The sequence below is a fragment of the Halictus rubicundus genome, unplaced genomic scaffold, assembly GCF_050948215.1.
Source record: "Halictus rubicundus isolate RS-2024b unplaced genomic scaffold, iyHalRubi1_principal scaffold1135, whole genome shotgun sequence".
NCBI classification, from domain to species: domain Eukaryota; kingdom Metazoa; phylum Arthropoda; class Insecta; order Hymenoptera; family Halictidae; genus Halictus; species Halictus rubicundus.
In genome coordinates, this window is record NW_027489676.1 from 12501 (window position 1) to 20000 (window position 7500).

Here is a 7500-nt window from a genome sequence, read left to right on the forward strand (position 1 = left end):
CTCGTGCAAATTCTCAGAGAACCTTTTGCACGAGATACATATATCTTCTCTTCTCTATAAATATTCAACCTCGAACAAATTCCTTTTCAAATATACCTCCTCCTCCTCTGCGTTCTCGGTTTCTCAATTTTATACGTATATCTTGAACAAGACTTTCTTATAAATATCTTATCTTGTTCAGATATTTTACTTGTTTCAACTTTCTTATAAATATCTTATTGAAACAAGTTTCATACATTCGTTTCGTATAATAACATGGTTTGCCTAATCGTGGAGGCGCGTATAGTTCCAAACATGGATCGCGGAAGCACGTAACCACTGCGCTGGACAAAATCGACACAAGTGCCGAGGAAGCGCGGACAGGACGCATGCTGGACTGCGAGAAACCGTGTTCTTCTGCTCGCGCTGGGCATAAACGAAATAGGACACCTCTATTATTTAACGAATTTTTCTCTTTATTCTGTCTTTAAAAGACAGAATTTTTTTTCTCTTTAACTCTATTTTCTCTTTTTCATACCTTAGTCGCTCGGACATAAGAGTTGATGCTCAGTTAGTACGAGTAAACACAAAAGTGAATACAAGTCACCAACCTCCACTAAGGGAAGGCTCGCCACATAAGGGCCATTCGGTCTAGGACACCGACCCGTGGCAATGCTGTGTAGAGAATAATTCGATACGAAGCACGGTACGAAACAGTCAAGACCGAAGTCTCGAGGCGCCCATGACTGCTTCTCGACCGAGATCGTAGAATAGCCACAGACGCGCGCTGCACCGACCGACTCGACCGAACCGTCGACTCTCTTATAGATACCGAACGGCCGGCCGGGACGCCGGCGCCGCGCGGTCAATAGCACGCGCGCTTATGGCCGCAAACCGCCGCGGCAACAGACCTCCCGGCGGGGCTGTTGGAACTTAGAGCGAAAAAAGTATAAAAATTTTTTTCACAAAATATAATAAATTTTAATATTTCTATATTATTTTACACAAAATAACCAACTTTTCATAATTCACCGAACTTTGAAAATTTTTCTAAGTCCCACAAATAAGAGGAAAATTTTTAAATATCGGTCCTAGACGATTTTCGACGTGATATCACTGTAATATAGACGGTTTCTAACAATATATATCATAACACCAAACTCGCTACAATTATTATTTATCGAGTTATTAGCAAATAATGGACGGATGTGCTACTCCGTCGGACGTTCGACGAAAATTTTTCTAAGTCCCACCGCCAAGAGGAAACTTTTTCCCTATCGGTCCTAGACGATTTTCGACGTGATATCACTGTAATATAGACGGTTTCTAACAATATATATCATAACACCAAACTCGCTACAATTATTATTTATCGAGTTATTAGCAAATAATGGACGGATGTGCTACTCCGTCGACAAAACTCTGGAAATTTTTCTAAGTCCCACCGCCAAGAGGAAACTTTTTCCCTATCGGTCCTAGACGATTTTCGACGTGATATCACTGTAATATAGACGGTTTCTAACAATATATATCATAACACCAAACTCGCTACAATTATTATTTATCGAGTTATTAGCAAATAATGGACGGATGTGCTACTCCGTCGGACGTTCGACGAAAATTTTTCTAAGTCCCACCGCCAAGAGGAAACTTTTTCCCTATCGGTCCTAGACGATTTTCGACGTGATATCACTGTAATATAGACGGTTTCTAACAATATATATCATAACACCAAACTCGCTACAATTATTATTTATCGAGTTATTAGCAAATAATGGACGGATGTGCTACTCCGTCGACAAAACTCTGGAAATTTTTCTAAGTCCCACCGCCAAGAGGAAACTTTTTCCCTATCGGTCCTAGACGATTTTCGACGTGATATCACTGTAATATAGACGGTTTCTAACAATATATATCATAACACCAAACTCGCTACAATTATTATTTATCGAGTTATTAGCAAATAATGGACGGATGTGCTACTCCGTCGGACGTTCGACGAAAATTTTTCTAAGTCCCACCGCCAAGAGGAAACTTTTTCCGTATCGGTCCTAGACGATTTTCGACGTGATATCACTGTAATATAGACGGTTTCTAACAATATATATCATAACACCAAACTCGCTACAATTATTATTTATCGAGTTATTAGCAAATAATGGACGGATGTGCTACTCCGTCGGACGTTCGACGAAAATTTTTCTAAGTCCCACCGCCAAGAGGAAACTTTTTCCGTATCGGTCCTAGACGATTTTCGACGTGATATCACTGTAATATAGACGGTTTCTAACAATATATATCATAACACCAAACTCGCTACAATTATTATTTATCGAGTTATTAGCAAATAATGGACGGATGTGCTACTCCGTCGGACGTTCGACGAAAATTTTTCTAAGTCCCACCGCCAAGAGGAAACTTTTTCCCTATCGGTCCTAGACGATTTTCGACGTGATATCACTGTAATATAGACGGTTTCTAACAATATATATCATAACACCAAACTCGCTACAATTATTATTTATCGAGTTATTAGCAAATAATGGACGGATGTGCTACTCCGTCGACAAAACTCTGGAAATTTTTCTAAGTCCCACCGCCAAGAGGAAACTTTTTCCCTATCGGTCCTAGACGATTTTCGACGTGATATCACTGTAATATAGACGGTTTCTAACAATATATATCATAACACCAAACTCGCTACAATTATTATTTATCGAGTTATTAGCAAATAATGGACGGATGTGCTACTCCGTCGACAAAACTCTGGAAATTTTTCTAAGTCCCACCGCCAAGAGGAAACTTTTTCCGTATCGGTCCTAGACGATTTTCGACGTGATATCACTGTAATATAGACGGTTTCTAACAATATATATCATAACACCAAACTCGCTACAATTATTATTTATCGAGTTATTAGCAAATAATGGACGGATGTGCTACTCCGTCGGACGTTCGACGAAAATTTTTCTAAGTCCCACCGCCAAGAGGAAACTTTTTCCCTATCGGTCCTAGACGATTTTCGACGTGATATCACTGTAATATAGACGGTTTCTAACAATATATATCATAACACCAAACTCGCTACAATTATTATTCATCGAGTTATTAGCAAATAATGGACGGATGTGCTACTCCGTCGACAAAACTCTGGAAATTTTTCTAAGTCCCACCGCTAAGAGGAAACTTTTTCCGTATCGGTCCTAGACGATTTTCGACGTGATATCACTGTAATATAGACGGTTTCTAACAATATATATCATAACACCAAACTCGCTACAATTATTATTTATCGAGTTATTAGCAAATAATGGACGGATGTGCTACTCCGTCGGACGTTCGACGAAAATTTTTCTAAGTCCCACCGCCAAGAGGAAACTTTTTCCCTATCGGTCCTAGACGATTTTCGACGTGATATCACTGTAATATAGACGGTTTCTAACAATATATATCATAACACCAAACTCGCTACAATTATTATTTATCGAGTTATTAGCAAATAATGGACGGATGTGCTACTCCGTCGACAAAACTCTGGAAATTTTTCTAAGTCCCACCGCCAAGAGGAAACTTTTTCCCTATCGGTCCTAGACGATTTTCGACGTGATATCACTGTAATATAGACGGTTTCTAACAATATATATCATAACACCAAACTCGCTACAATTATTATTTATCGAGTTATTAGCAAATAATGGACGGATGTGCTACTCCGTCGGACGTTCGACGAAAATTTTTCTAAGTCCCACCGCCAAGAGGAAACTTTTTCCGTATCGGTCCTAGACGATTTTCGACGTGATATCACTGTAATATAGACGGTTTCTAACAATATATATCATAACACCAAACTCGCTACAATTATTATTTATCGAGTTATTAGCAAATAATGGACGGATGTGCTACTCCGTCGGACGTTCGACGAAAATTTTTCTAAGTCCCACCGCCAAGAGGAAACTTTTTCCCTATCGGTCCTAGACGATTTTCGACGTGATATCACTGTAATATAGACGGTTTCTAACAATATATATCATAACACCAAACTCGCTACAATTATTATTTATCGAGTTATTAGCAAATAATGGACGGATGTGCTACTCCGTCGACAAAACTCTGGAAATTTTTCTAAGTCCCACCGCCAAGAGGAAACTTTTTCCCTATCGGTCCTAGACGATTTTCGACGTGATATCACTGTAATATAGACGGTTTCTAACAATATATATCATAACACCAAACTCGCTACAATTATTATTTATCGAGTTATTAGCAAATAATGGACGGATGTGCTACTCCGTCGACAAAACTCTGGAAATTTTTCTAAGTCCCACCGCCAAGAGGAAACTTTTTCCGTATCGGTCCTAGACGATTTTCGACGTGATATCACTGTAATATAGACGGTTTCTAACAATATATATCATAACACCAAACTCGCTACAATTATTATTTATCGAGTTATTAGCAAATAATGGACGGATGTGCTACTCCGTCGGACGTTCGACGAAAATTTTTCTAAGTCCCACCGCCAAGAGGAAACTTTTTCCCTATCGGTCCTAGACGATTTTCGACGTGATATCACTGTAATATAGACGGTTTCTAACAATATATATCATAACACCAAACTCGCTACAATTATTATTCATCGAGTTATTAGCAAATAATGGACGGATGTGCTACTCCGTCGACAAAACTCTGGAAATTTTTCTAAGTCCCACCGCTAAGAGGAAACTTTTTCCGTATCGGTCCTAGACGATTTTCGACGTGATATCACTGTAATATAGACGGTTTCTAACAATATATATCATAACACCAAACTCGCTACAATTATTATTTATCGAGTTATTAGCAAATAATGGACGGATGTGCTACTCCGTCGGACGTTCGACGAAAATTTTTCTAAGTCCCACCGCCAAGAGGAAACTTTTTCCCTATCGGTCCTAGACGATTTTCGACGTGATATCACTGTAATATAGACGGTTTCTAACAATATATATCATAACACCAAACTCGCTACAATTATTATTTATCGAGTTATTAGCAAATAATGGACGGATGTGCTACTCCGTCGACAAAACTCTGGAAATTTTTCTAAGTCCCACCGCCAAGAGGAAACTTTTTCCCTATCGGTCCTAGACGATTTTCGACGTGATATCACTGTAATATAGACGGTTTCTAACAATATATATCATAACACCAAACTCGCTACAATTATTATTTATCGAGTTATTAGCAAATAATGGACGGATGTGCTACTCCGTCGACAAAACTCTGGAAATTTTTCTAAGTCCCACCGCCAAGAGGAAACTTTTTCCCTATCGGTCCTAGACGATTTTCGACGTGATATCACTGTAATATAGACGGTTTCTAACAATATATATCATAACACCAAACTCGCTACAATTATTATTTATCGAGTTATTAGCAAATAATGGACGGATGTGCTACTCCGTCGACAAAACTCTGGAAATTTTTCTAAGTCCCACCGCTAAGAGGAAACTTTTTCCGTATCGGTCCTAGACGATTTTCGACGTGATATCACTGTAATATAGACGGTTTCTAACAATATATATCATAACACCAAACTCGCTACAATTATTATTTATCGAGTTATTAGCAAATAATGGACGGATGTGCTACTCCGTCGGACGTTCGACGAAAATTTTTCTAAGTCCCACCGCCAAGAGGAAACTTTTTCCCTATCGGTCCTAGACGATTTTCGACGTGATATCACTGTAATATAGACGGTTTCTAACAATATATATCATAACACCAAACTCGCTACAATTATTATTTATCGAGTTATTAGCAAATAATGGACGGATGTGCTACTCCGTCGGACGTTCGACGAAAATTTTTCTAAGTCCCACCGCCAAGAGGAAACTTTTTCCCTATCGGTCCTAGACGATTTTCGACGTGATATCACTGTAATATAGACGGTTTCTAACAATATATATCATAACACCAAACTCGCTACAATTATTATTTATCGAGTTATTAGCAAATAATGGACGGATGTGCTACTCCGTCGGACGTTCGACGAAAATTTTTCTAAGTCCCACCGCTAAGAGGAAACTTTTTCCCTATCGGTCCTAGACGATTTTCGACGTGATATCACTGTAATATAGACGGTTTCTAACAATATATATCATAACACCAAACTCGCTACAATTATTATTTATCGAGTTATTAGCAAATAATGGACGGATGTGCTACTCCGTCGACAAAACTCTGGAAATTTTTCTAAGTCCCACCGCCAAGAGGAAACTTTTTCCCTATCGGTCCTAGACGATTTTCGACGTGATATCACTGTAATATAGACGGTTTCTAACAATATATATCATAACACCAAACTCGCTACAATTATTATTTATCGAGTTATTAGCAAATAATGGACGGATGTGCTACTCCGTCGACAAAACTCTGGAAATTTTTCTAAGTCCCACCGCCAAGAGGAAACTTTTTCCCTATCGGTCCTAGACGATTTTCGACGTGATATCACTGTAATATAGACGGTTTCTAACAATATATATCATAACACCAAACTCGCTACAATTATTATTTATCGAGTTATTAGCAAATAATGGACGGATGTGCTACTCCGTCGACAAAACTCTGGAAATTTTTCTAAGTCCCACCGCTAAGAGGAAACTTTTTCCGTATCGGTCCTAGACGATTTTCGACGTGATATCACTGTAATATAGACGGTTTCTAACAATATATATCATAACACCAAACTCGCTACAATTATTATTTATCGAGTTATTAGCAAATAATGGACGGATGTGCTACTCCGTCGGACGTTCGACGAAAATTTTTCTAAGTCCCACCGCCAAGAGGAAACTTTTTCCCTATCGGTCCTAGACGATTTTCGACGTGATATCACTGTAATATAGACGGTTTCTAACAATATATATCATAACACCAAACTCGCTACAATTATTATTTATCGAGTTATTAGCAAATAATGGACGGATGTGCTACTCCGTCGACAAAACTCTGGAAATTTTTCTAAGTCCCACCGCCAAGAGGAAACTTTTTCCCTATCGGTCCTAGACGATTTTCGACGTGATATCACTGTAATATAGACGGTTTCTAACAATATATATCATAACACCAAACTCGCTACAATTATTATTTATCGAGTTATTAGCAAATAATGGACGGATGTGCTACTCCGTCGGACGTTCGACGAAAATTTTTCTAAGTCCCACCGCCAAGAGGAAACTTTTTCCCTATCGGTCCTAGACGATTTTCGACGTGATATCACTGTAATATAGACGGTTTCTAACAATATATATCATAACACCAAACTCGCTACAATTATTATTTATCGAGTTATTAGCAAATAATGGACGGATGTGCTACTCCGTCGACAAAACTCTGGAAATTTTTCTAAGTCCCACCGCCAAGAGGAAACTTTTTCCCTATCGGTCCTAGACGATTTTCGACGTGATATCACTGTAATATAGACGGTTTCTAACAATATATATCATAACACCAAACTCGCTACAATTATTATTTATCGAG